This window comes from Elephas maximus, chromosome 17, assembly GCF_024166365.1.
Source record: "Elephas maximus indicus isolate mEleMax1 chromosome 17, mEleMax1 primary haplotype, whole genome shotgun sequence".
NCBI classification, from domain to species: domain Eukaryota; kingdom Metazoa; phylum Chordata; class Mammalia; order Proboscidea; family Elephantidae; genus Elephas; species Elephas maximus.
Genome location: NC_064835.1, coordinates 4199537 through 4211740, shown reverse-complemented (window position 1 = coordinate 4211740; position 12204 = coordinate 4199537). Strand labels below are relative to the sequence as shown.

General features: G+C 44.9%; 1 pseudogene; it reads left to right on the top strand.

The window, feature by feature from the left end:
• Positions 1 to 11357: 11357 nt before the first annotated feature.
• LOC126060939 (RNA polymerase II subunit A C-terminal domain phosphatase SSU72-like) lies at positions 11358 to 11927 on the top strand (annotated as a pseudogene).
• Positions 11928 to 12204: the final 277 nt, after the last annotated feature.

Here is a 12204-nt window from a genome sequence, read left to right as displayed (position 1 = left end):
AAGAAAATAACAGAAGAATATAAACGTCAACTTTCTGATTTTTATTTCTCGTAGATTAACAAACGCATACACACATACCTCTCTGCAAGGCAGAGAGGAGGGGCCTGCCACACCCAGGCTATTCACGGCATTCTGTCACTGTTGCAGAGACGGCAAGGGGGGCATGAGAAGGAGCAGTGCCAGATGGTTCATGTCAGCCCCAATTATCTCAAATCTCCTAAGACACCTTCCTGCTCTAGAATGTAAAATTATTTATTTCTATCATGTCCAGGTCCAATAAATACATTGAATGACTCCCCTTTCTTCTGTGAAGTACTTGTGGGGGTATTTTGGAAGCTCCATCTGCAGTGTCAGCAGATTTCCCTTTTGTACACATTTCCCAGCTTCTAACAACCCTTCCCTTTCTATCTCCCTTCCTCCATGATATTCAATGCGTGAGGAAGGAAGAGGTACCATATATGGCTTTGGAGATGATAAGCCCTAGGTTTGAATACCAATCCTCAATTGACTAGTTTGTTGTCAGGAGGGATCAGTGCCTGGAGAAGGACATCACGCTTGACAGAGTACAGGGTCAGCGGAAAAGAGGAAGACCCTCAACGAGGTGGATTGACACAGTGGCTGCAACAATGAGCTCAAGCATAGCAACGATTGTGAGAATGGTGCAGGACCGGGCAGTGTTTCGTTCTGTTGTGCATAGGGTCGCCATGAGTCGGAACCAACTTGACAGCACCTAACAACAACAACAACAACAACAACAACAATTGACTAGTTATACGACCCAAGGCAAATGATTTACTTTTCTGAGTATGTTTTTCCTCATATGTAAAGGGGCATCATATCTGAAGTGGTCATTTATTATTTTTGCCACCTAGCATTTTTCTTTTGTGACAGGAATCTAATTTTCTCCTGAGGGCCTCTCCGCTGACACGTAAGTCTGAAGCTTTGCAGGGCTCATGATACATGCTTGTTCTCTGGAGATGACCATGTGACTCAGACTTATTACAGTGCTGTGTCTCTTAGAAAAGTGACTGATTCATGTGACCGTGTGACCCAGTCTATACTAAAGAAAGTTAAGCCCAAGACCTGAATTCACATCACTGGGAAATTTTCTCCTCATAGACTTAAGCCTGTTGCTGCTGAATGCTCCCAAATTGAGGAAGGCTGCCTGAGAGTGGTCCAGACAGTATAAGCAGAGCTGAGAGAAGGAGAGTAACAGGGGTGGATTATCCAATAGGCAAGATAAGTGCACCATCTGTAGAGAACCATTTCACATGGGTTTCACCACATCTTTGAAATGATTCAGTACAGATTAGTAAGTAAGCACAAGTAAGCCCATGCTTACCTTGCTTACTGGGTCATCCTCCTCTGTCAGGGATTGTGAATTTAAAAAGAGGTTTTGATTCTGTAGGAAGGTGCCATGGGGTTGAGAGATGGACAGGTGCCAGCCATACGTAGAAGGAGAATTAACACAGAGAACAAAGACCCTGAGATTGGAGGGTGCCTGTTTGAGAAATAGCTAAGAGACTGGTGTGGTTAGAGGAGAAGCAAGTAAAAGAGAAATAGACTATACTATCAGGGAGGTAATAGGGGGCTGAGTGGAGAACCTAGAGACTTAGTAAGACAGAGAACAGAGGGGCCCCCAAATCTGCAAACAAAGTAACAAGAAATGGGCCAGGGCACAGAAACAAAGCCATTCCCCAGAACAGTGGGGCAGGGTATCTAAAAATAGCACACAAACTTCTTTAAAGTTGCCTCTCAGAAGCAGCTGGAGAAGACCAGGCCCAGGGACATGCACAGAACATCCAGCTGTAACCGCTGTGTGACCTTCCACCAGGGGCAGTGAGGGGCTACAGCCCCGGCCGGGGAATTGAACCATGGGAGCAAGAGACTGCGCAGGTGCGACACCCCATAATAAGTCCTGCTATGAACACCAGAGGCATTCGGGACAGGAGCCATCTTGGAAAGCTGCTGTGTGCGTACCTTAGTTAACATATCCCCGCCTGTGCCTATGAATAAACATGAATCTTTTCCCCGCCCAAGAACTTTTGAAAACTCAGGCCCGTCTTTTGTTCTGTGAGACGGGGGTAAGCACTGTTCCAAGTCCTTCTCCTCTCCGCTTGCAAGCCTCTTTAATAAAGCTTTGCTCCTGTGGAAAACTACATGCCTTACCTGTTCATTCTTGACCAGTGAGAGGCAAGAACCTTATTCCGGTAACAGAATCTTCAATGTGGTGAAAACATGTGAAATCGTTCACTACAGTTGGTCTGGTAAGCAAAGTAAGTGCCGTGCTTACCTTGCCTATTGCCCCAGGAGAGAGACCATGTCCTGATGTTATCATTTGAGCTGCTGAAGGGCCTGACACCTAAAGATCCCTGGATTTGGATTTTTTTAGCTACGTAAATCAATTACCCCCTCCTTCGTGATTTTTGTTGTTACTGTTGTTAGCCTGTTAGAATTATATTTTCGAATACTTGCGCCTGGAAGAGTCCTGACTAACATGATGCCATTTATCTTGCAGGGCTGGTAACAGAGATTAGAATTAAAATATGAGCAGCTGCTGGAATACACTGGATAGTGAAGAAATTGTGACCTTTGTTATTTCCATTGTTCTTATTCCCAGTTGTGGTTGAGTAGGCCCGAGTCATGGTGGTCCCACGTGTGTCAGAGTAGAACTGTGAGTAGAACTATGCTCCATAGAGTTTTCAGTGGCTGATTTTTTGGAAGTTGATTGCCAGGACTCTGAGGAACCTCTGAATGAACTCAGACTTCCAACGTTTTGGTTAGCAGTCCAGGGAGTTAACCATTTGTAGCACCCAGGGACTCCTGTTGTTCTTATTGTTGCTTTTCCAGGTGCTCCAAGGTCCTACCTCTTCCTCTCTTCTCTCCTCAACCAAGCTTTCCTGAGAAACTCTAATGGCAGGCATTTCTAGAACTGTGACAGAACCTTCGAAGAGGAGGCCAGAGACCAAGTCCCTGTCCCAAAGGTAATTGCCTGCCTCCTTTGGGCTAGCCACAGGCCCCACCTCAATGGCAGCAGAGAGCCACAGTCTAGGAATTTGCACTCTACAGACCAAGACCCCTTTGTTGACGAACCATTGAAGCTTATGCCTCACATCAGCCCACCCAGCCAGATCCCCTTAACATATCCAGGCCTGGGGACCAGGATGGTGGGACTGGGTGTGCAATTGAACAATAAATGAGCAACATGCTAATTCCATGCAAATGAATGTCTCTTGAATCAAGGGCTTGGGCATTTTTTCTAGGAGGGCTGAAGCAGCAGGGATCCAAAAGGAGAAGGGGAGGGGAGAGGTGTCTCCTGGAGGCCTTGGGGGTGTACTGAGGCACAGGCCGAGCCACCTCCTCCTTAGCCCCTGATGCTATTCGATCCACTCATTAGCAAGTATGAAACATGGGTAGTCAAAAAGGGTACACAGAAGAGAAAAAAAAAAAAAAAAGGCTCTGCAATGAATAAACTAACAGATGGAGACTTAATTCCATTTGCGTCCAATCCACCCCAGTACCAGGGACTTTGTTTGCCTAACAATGGAGACCCTGGGGTTGAGGAGGGATCCTGCAATGAAGAGGCTGATTAGGGTAGTCCAGATCCCCTCCTCCACCCTGCCTCTTTTTTTTTTTTTAAGGGAACCAGATAGGTATTATTTTAAAGATTTTCTCCCTTGGGCGGAATTCATTCTCTGATCCAGAGAGCAAGGTTCTTGGGCAGATATGAGCCTGGCATTGCGGGGGCAACTGTGGGCAGCAGCAGAGTGGGGTGAAAGCCATGAGGGAGAGGAGGGACAAGGTCAGGATAACACCCACTCCCACCTCACACACCCCTCCCCTCCCCCACCCAGCACACAAAATGAATCTGAAGGCAAGATAGCTACGGAATTGGGAATCAAACAGAGGTCAGCCTGAGTCCAAAACCTGTATCCTTTCCACAGTATCATCCTGCTTCCGAAGCCTGGATCCCAAGCTCTGCTTTGCCACCAACAAGCTGTTCTGATTGTCATCGGTAACTTTGAATTTCTGCCGTAGTTACTGGGAGGCAGGCACCAAGTGTGTGCATGCGGAAGCATTGTGTAACCTTTGGTATTCTGTACAGGTTCTCATTTTAGGGATCATCACTGTTATGGTTCAGGGTATCGCTCACCCTCCCCCACTTCTAAGGAGCTGACAGATAGGGTAAGAAAAAATATGCACTAAAAACAATAACCAAATGAGAAAAGCAGCATCACTTTTTTAAGCACCATGGTGGTGCCAAGCCCTGGTGAAAGCCGAATCCTGAAATTGTGTCTTGTGACACTAAACATACCAACCTGGCCTACAGGGAAAGAGAGAGACTGTGACTGGCCACCATGTCCACTCATCTGGCCAACCCAGGACATGGGCTATGGGCCTACCTCAGCCATCCAGGGCGAAAAAGGAGCCGAGAGAAGCAGTGTGGTCAAGTTTGGTTCTAGAAGGATCCAGGTGTGCTTCACCTGGAGACAAGAAGGAGAGCCCTTTGCCCCTGTGCAAAAGCAAAAAGGGAAGAATGGAACTTGGCCTTGACGCGTGGCTAGTGAAATGTTAGACTCTGACCTCTCAATTTTCCACCTGTGCAGATAAGTGAATGTCCCTGGGTGGTGCAAATGGTTTGTGCTTGACTACTAACCTAAAGGTTGGCAGTTCAAACCCACCCAGCAGTGCCACAGAAGAAAGGCCTGGCAATGCGCTACTGTAAAGATTACAGTAGAAAACCCTATGGAGCAGTTCTACTCTACACATGGGGCTGTAATGAGTCAGAGTCTACTCAATGATAGTGGGTTTGGTTTTTTGGGGGGGGCGAGTGAGGTTTTTGGGGGTACGAGGGGTGGTCTTTTTGGCTGTTCTCTCTGTATTACAGAGGGCAAGGAACAGGCTCGAGACCTTCTTGCCTCAGCAATACTTGACCTTGTCTCAGAGAGTTTAACCCTGGGGCATCCTCTGTCCTGCCAGTAGGAAACCTCAGCTCAACCCAGCCTCTGGCACAGGTGCTGTTGTAAGTATCTGCAGGGACAGTTCACAGCCCCCTTTGCCAGAAGGGTGGGGAATAAAGAGGACAAGGAACAGCATGGGGTAAGAAGTCAGGTCTGGGAATTACAGGTCCATCTGCCAAACATCCAATGAATCAGCGTGGTTCAGGTTGAAAGCCTGCGCTGTTAGACAACTTCCTTTGTCACTTCTTTTCAGTGCTACAAAAATGAATATTGATTCTATGCTTGGCTCCATGCTGGGTCCCTTTAAATGAGTATGATTGGGTTTCCACAATTTAGTGGGTGACATTCAGGCATTTGGGGCAATTGCCCCTTCTCTGAACTCAACCCTTGAGTGTGAGTTGGGGGGTATCTGGGAGCCATTGCCAGTAAGGAGAGAGGAAGATCAGGTCCCAGGTGGTGATGGACTAGTGTTTTGCATCCTGGAAGGACAAGCTTTGAGCCTGAGTCCCCTTGGAACTAGCTCCCAAATTAGGTTTGCAGAAGTACTTAAGAATGGTTCCAGTGCCTGACACAGAGGAGGTGACCACTGGGCAGAACCACTCAAACATTTTCGTGAAGTATTTCTAGTGGAGAATGAAAAGGTAGTCTCAGAGTCTTGGAGTGTAGTCTGAAGCTTCACAAACTTGCTTTAATCTTTTGGAGTACCGTTGTAAAATTTCTTGAGAATTCCACATTCTCCTCCATAATGTTCTTGTTTTAATATAAAAGCAACGTTTTGAATCAGTTGCCTTCTAGTAGAGCTGATAAACCAGCCAAACCCATTGCCATCGAGTTGATTCCGACTCATAGTGACCCTATAGAACAGAGTAGAACTGGCCCACTGGCTTCCAAGGAGCAGCTGGTGGATTCGAACTGCTGACATTTTGGTTAGCAGCCAAGCTCTTAACCACCGCACCACTAGGGCTCCAGTAAAGCTGATTAAAGAAAAAAATGTGAACGCACCATAGTATGCAGTGGCTTTAGAGGACCACCTGGGGCGTGTTATTTTGAGAAACACAATCTTTAAGCCGTGATATTCAGAAGCATGGAGCCCCTGATTCTAAGCTTTCAGTGTGGTCACTACTGCAGCACAATTGCTTTCTGCCTGAGTCAGTCCCCCACTGGAAGGGGAGGTAGCTCCCCTCCCTGAATTCTAGAAAGGTGTCACTTTAGATATTCCAGAGTGTCTGATGCGCCACCTTCAGGCAAGGCCATTTCTATTTCACCGTCTGGTCAAGGTCACATCCACTGAGGACTCCAAGATGGCGTGCTCACGGTGGATTTTGATGAAGTGGCCTCTATGTGAAGCCATAAATTTAAGCCATGTATTCTTTATTCCAATAAGCCAGTGCCTAAGAGTGGGGGCCTGAGGAAGAAGAGCATAGAGATAAGGGTAGCATCTGTTGTTTCTAAAACTGTTCCCCTTGTGTATCTAAATGGACAGCTATTACGAGGTCCCATAGTTACAAGTAGAAAAGGATGGAGGAAAAAAAAGTGGAAAGTAAGTGAAAATGTTGACTTCGGTATCAAAAATTACATCTGGATAAACTCCCCTCTGTTGTCGCCCCCCCTCCACACTCCCACACATACTTAGAGAGAGATACCTATTTAGGGGGCTGAGGTAAGAATAAGGAAAAAGCGGGGCTAGCTTTGAGATCCTAGTCTCTTCTGTTCACAGGTTATTAAAAATGCCCCCAATTGTTTGTTTAAAGCATGCTGTAGAACCTTGTGGCAGTAAAATGGCCAGGTCTATTTCCTCCTTAGGATCTACAGCCCAGGTGGAGGTGGGTTAATTGTACCCCTTGATATACCAGGCTGAGATGAGCTCCACGTGCCTCAGAAACCCCCAAAGATCGGGGTAGGGGGGAGACCCAAGCTCCTTGAGATGAGGAGGACAGCCTGACTACCATGCAACTGATTCTCAGGATACTCCTGCTTTGTCAGGTTCTCATCGATGGGCAGTAATTTCCACTCTCACTCTCATCCCAAGTCCTGCCCGGCCAGCTGGGAATGTAAGGACTCCACACAGCTCCTGTGCAGACAGCATTTAATTTCCGTTGTATTGGGCTGGGGAATCTGGCATAATGAGGTATAGATCTGTTTGGCCTGCACTGCAGGGAGTCTCTGGTACAGGAGGGATTCTGTTTGGAGACAGGCTTGGTCACCCTGATAATAACCCTGTCTGAAAGCTCTGAAGCCAATCACAGATGCCCTGGGAGGACTTCATCCCCCATCCTCAGGCTCCGATCCTCCATTTTTTTTAGGCATGATAGGCAGTGTGACCTGGTGAAAAGAATGTGGGATTTGGTCTCAGAAGTCCTGGCTTTAATTCACATAGAGCCTAGCAGTGACCCTGTGTCTAATGGGACAGTTAGGAGGATTAATTGTGCACATACCTGGAATGTTCGTGGCTATGTCCAGATAGTAGCAGGGCAAGGAAAATAGTCTGGGGGAGTAGTTAAAGAAAGGAGCTCAATTTCCAATTGTGTTCAAATCTTTACACATGGATCTCTTTTCTCTAGCTCTTGGCTTAATTACAGTGTCCCAAGGAAAGCTGACCCTGTGTAGCTGATGGGAGCATGGACCCCCTCCTCTTTGAAACTCTAATGTGCCCTATCTGTCCAGAGAGAATTAGGGCATCCTTCTCCCCTAACATCTAGCACATACTTCTATTTGCTCTATCGCATTGATTGCAATTAATTATTTACTTTTCTGTTCCCTCCAAAAGACTAAACTCTATGAGACCAAGATGTGTCTCACTGAGTGCCTGCAAACAGTAGGAAATAAAAAAATGTTTGGTGATTGAAGGAATGAGAAAAGCTGAAAGCAGCAGGCTGTGCTAACCTGGGAACCTAATGGTTCATCACTGGCTTTCTGGGTGTTTGATTCTTCCAACATGTACCCTGCTTTTCCTCCATAAGGAAAAGCATGAGTCTGACATGTTATACTTTCTGACCAACAGCAAACACACTGGGTACTATTCTAATGATTCTAGTTTCTAGAGGTCTTTACACTTTCAAATCACTTTCACATCTATAATTTCATTCTATCCCTATTTACAATTCAGCAAAAAAACAAAAGGAAGCTGAGGTCCAGAGAGGTCAAGGGACTTGTCCAAGACCACAATGTTAACTGGTGATGGAGCCAAAATTAGAATTATGATCTTTTGGTTTCCGTCCAGATGCTCTTGAGGGGAATCCATAATGTCATTTACCAAAGCACCTTTTAAAGGCCATGGGGGTCCCCAATGTATGCAAGGTCACCTATTTTGCTCATTCATTTTTTTGTGAATATCTTCTACTTGACTCCCCTTGGCCATGCCCTGTGATAAGTGCTGAGGATACAGAGATGAATATGACATAGCTCTAACTCCAAGGAGATTAGGGTCCAGTAGAGAAGGCAAATATGCGGGTTGAAATGGAAGAGTTGGAGCAAATCTGGCAGGAAAGAGAAAGAAAATAGATCTATTGGAATTTGTATTTCCAAAGGGTCGATTGACTCCACCAGGAGCTCCTTGGAAACTCTATGGGGCAGTTCTACTCTGTCCTATAGGGTTGCTATGCGTCGGAATCAACTCGACAGCACTGGGCTTTTGGTAATATGGTCCAGGGTTTGGCCATGGAAGGGTTGGTTGAAGCTAATGTTGATGAATGTTATTGAAATTGATGATATCAAAAAATTGGGGGGCTAGGACAGGAGCTGGGGAGCAAAAGAAATTTTTGAGTCAGTGCTCTACCTGACCCTAGAATGTACTGTATATCTATGGTGGTCAAAACAGCCTGGTACTGGTACAATGAAAGACATTACCAACGGGACAGAACGAAGAGCCCAGATGTGAATGCATCCACCTGTGGTCACCTGATCTTTGACAAAGGCCCAAAGTCCATCAAATGGGGAAAAGAGTCTTTTTAACAAATGGTGCTGGCAAAACTGCATGTCCATCTGCAAAAAGAAAAAAAGAAACAGGATCCATCCCTCACACCATACACAAAACCCATCCCTCACACCATACACAAAACCCATCCCTCACACCATACACAAAACCCATCCCTCACACCATACACAAAACCCATCCCTCACACCATACACAAAACCCATCCCTCACACCATACACAAAACCCATCCCTCACACCATACACAAAACTAATTCCAAATGGATCAGAGACCTAAATACAAAACCAAAAACTATAAAGATCATAGAAGAAAAATAGTCAGTGATAGAGACCCTAATACACGGCATAAACAGGATACAAACCATAACTAAAAATACACGAATGCCAGAAGATAAACTACATAACTGGGATCTTCGAATAAGTAGAAAACTTACACTCATCAAAAGACTTCACCAAAAAAGTAAAAACAGAACCCATAGACTGGGAAAAAAATTTTGCCTATGACAAACCCGAGAAAGGTCTAATCTCTAAAATCTACAGGAAAATACAACACCTCTACAACAAAAAGGCAAATAATCCAATTAAAAAAGGGGCAAAAGATATGAACAGACACTTCACCAAAGAAGACATTCAGGCAATGAACAGACACATGAGGAAATGCTCGCAGTCACCAGCCATTAGAGAAATGCAAATCAAAACCCCAATGAGATACCAGCTCACCCTAACATTACTGGCACGAATCAAAACAAACAAACAAACAGAAAATAACAAAAGCTGGAGAAACTGTGGGGAGATTGGAACTCTTATGCACTGCTGGTGGGAATGCAAAACGGTACAACCATTTTGGAAAACAATGTGGTGCTTCCTTAAAAAGCCAGATATAGAAATACCATATGATCCAGCAATTTCACTCCTAGAAATACATCCTAGAGAAATAAAGAGCCATGGCACAGATAGACATATGCACACCCATGTCCATTGCAGCATTATTCACAATAGCAAAAAGAAAGAAACAATCTAAGTGCCCATCAACAGATGAATGGATAAACAAACTATGGTACATACATACAGTGGACTACTACAAAACAATAAAGAACAATGGTGAATCTTTGAAAAATCTCACAACATGGATGAATCTGGAGGGCATTATGCTGAGTGAAGTAAGTCAATCACAAAAGGACAAATTGTATGAGACCACTATTATACAAACTCGTGAAAAGGTTTACACACAAAAAGAAACAACCTTTGATGGTTAGGAGGTAGGGGATGGGAGGCGAGGGAAAAATGCTAAATAGACAATAGATAAGTGACAACTCTGGTGAAGGGTAAGAGTACACAATACTGGGGAACCCAGCCCAATTTGACCAAGGCTAGGTCGTGGAAGTTTTATAAACACATCCAAACTCCATGAGGGACGGATTACTGGGCTGAGGGCTGTGGGAAACATGGTCTTGGCGGGTGCGGGTGGGGTGGGAAACACAGCTCAACTGGTATAGCAGTAGTTTATAAAGAAAATGTTCTACATCTTACTTTGGCGAGTAGTGTCTGGGGTCTTAAAATCTTGTGAGTGGCCCACGCCAAGCAAGGGAGCAAGGGAGAATGAAGAAACCCAAAGACACAACGGAAAGATTAGTCTAAAGGACTAATGGACTACAACTACCACAGCCTCCACCAGGCTGAATCAAACACAACTAGATGGTGCCTGGCTAACACCACCAACTGCTCTGACAGGGATCACCGTAGAGGGCCCCAAACAGAGCTGGAGATAAATATAGAACAAAATTCTAACTCACAAAAAAAAAGAAAAAAAAGACTGGACTTACTGGTTTGACAGAGGCTGGAGAAAACTCAAGAGTATGGCTCCTGAGCACCCTTTTAACTCAGTACTGAATTCACTCTTGAGGTTCACCCTTCAGCCAAAGATTAGACAGGCCCATAAAACAAACTGAGACTAAATGGGCACACCAACCCAGGGGCAAGCAGGAAAATGCAGGAGGGGACAGAAAAGCTGGTAATGGGGAACTCAAGTTTGAGAATGAGAGAGTGTTGACATGTCGTGGGGTTGGTGACCAATGTCACAAAACAATATGTGTTTTAAAACTAATTTGCTCTGTAAACCTTCATCTACAGCACAATTAAAAAAAAAAAAAAAAGGATTTCTAAATGCTTCCACAGGACTGTACCACCCCCGTGGAGAATAGTGGCTTAGGTAATCCAATCCCCTTGATCAGTCTCATGATTAGGTTAGGTTCTATAGTTAGAGTTCATTATCATGGCTGAATCAGTGAAGAAATCACGAGAGTCTCTACCCACTCTGCTAGGTGACTTAATATAAACCTATTTCCTGTTCTTAGATGTTTTGGTAGTTGGAAGAGCTGGAAGCAGGAGGTTACCCTGGTGGCTTCAGAGTCTCTGTAGCCGCAGAAGCCCACAAGTCTCTCTGACGTTCCAGGTTGCTGCCATTATGCCCTCATCTCCACTCAGGCTGGCTGTGGTGTATATCAGTAACATCAACTGGAGCATGGAAGTCCACAGTATCCTCAGGAAAAAGGGGTTCAGTGTCTAGTCTTTTGGGACTAGACCTCATGTGAAACTCCCAGAGCCAGGACCCAATCTCTCCTTGGTTTACGATTTTGCAACAACATATCAACAAATGTACAAGGATCTTGTAAGGAAAGACAGAGAATACTATACCCATAATGGAATGTTACACATCTTGGGAAGAAATCAGAGGATCAAGCCCCAGCCGGAAAGATTTCAAGAGTGCAGAGATGCCTTCGAAGTCATCATAACCTGTGACGAGACGGTCTATGACAGAGTGGTGGAAGAGCTGTGTTCCAGAGAACAAGAGACCTTCCAGGCCACACATGTGATCAATGTGGACAATGAAGACACCCTGGAAGACACCACCCTGGGATTTTCCTCATTTGTAAGCTCTGCCAGCACATACATGGAGGACAGTCAGGATAAGCTGCTCCTGGAATTGGAGGACAAAACAGAAAAGAGTTTTCTTCACACAGTTTGCTTCTCCTGAAGAACTTCGCTGGCCTTGGCTCCTTCCTAAGTAAGAACTTGAGTGTCAAGTTTTAGACTATTCTATATTTTCTCTAAAAATCCTTTTTTAAGACCTACCCACTAAATGCTGTTTGTGTTATTTTTAGGTATACCACAAGAGAAAAAGAATATTACCAAGAAACGCATTTTATAGGAAAGGAGGAGAAGATTATAAATAATAACAATTAGGAATTGCTCGAAATGTAACCTGCGTTGTACTTTATACAGAATAACTAATTTAATGTTCATCTCTCTGT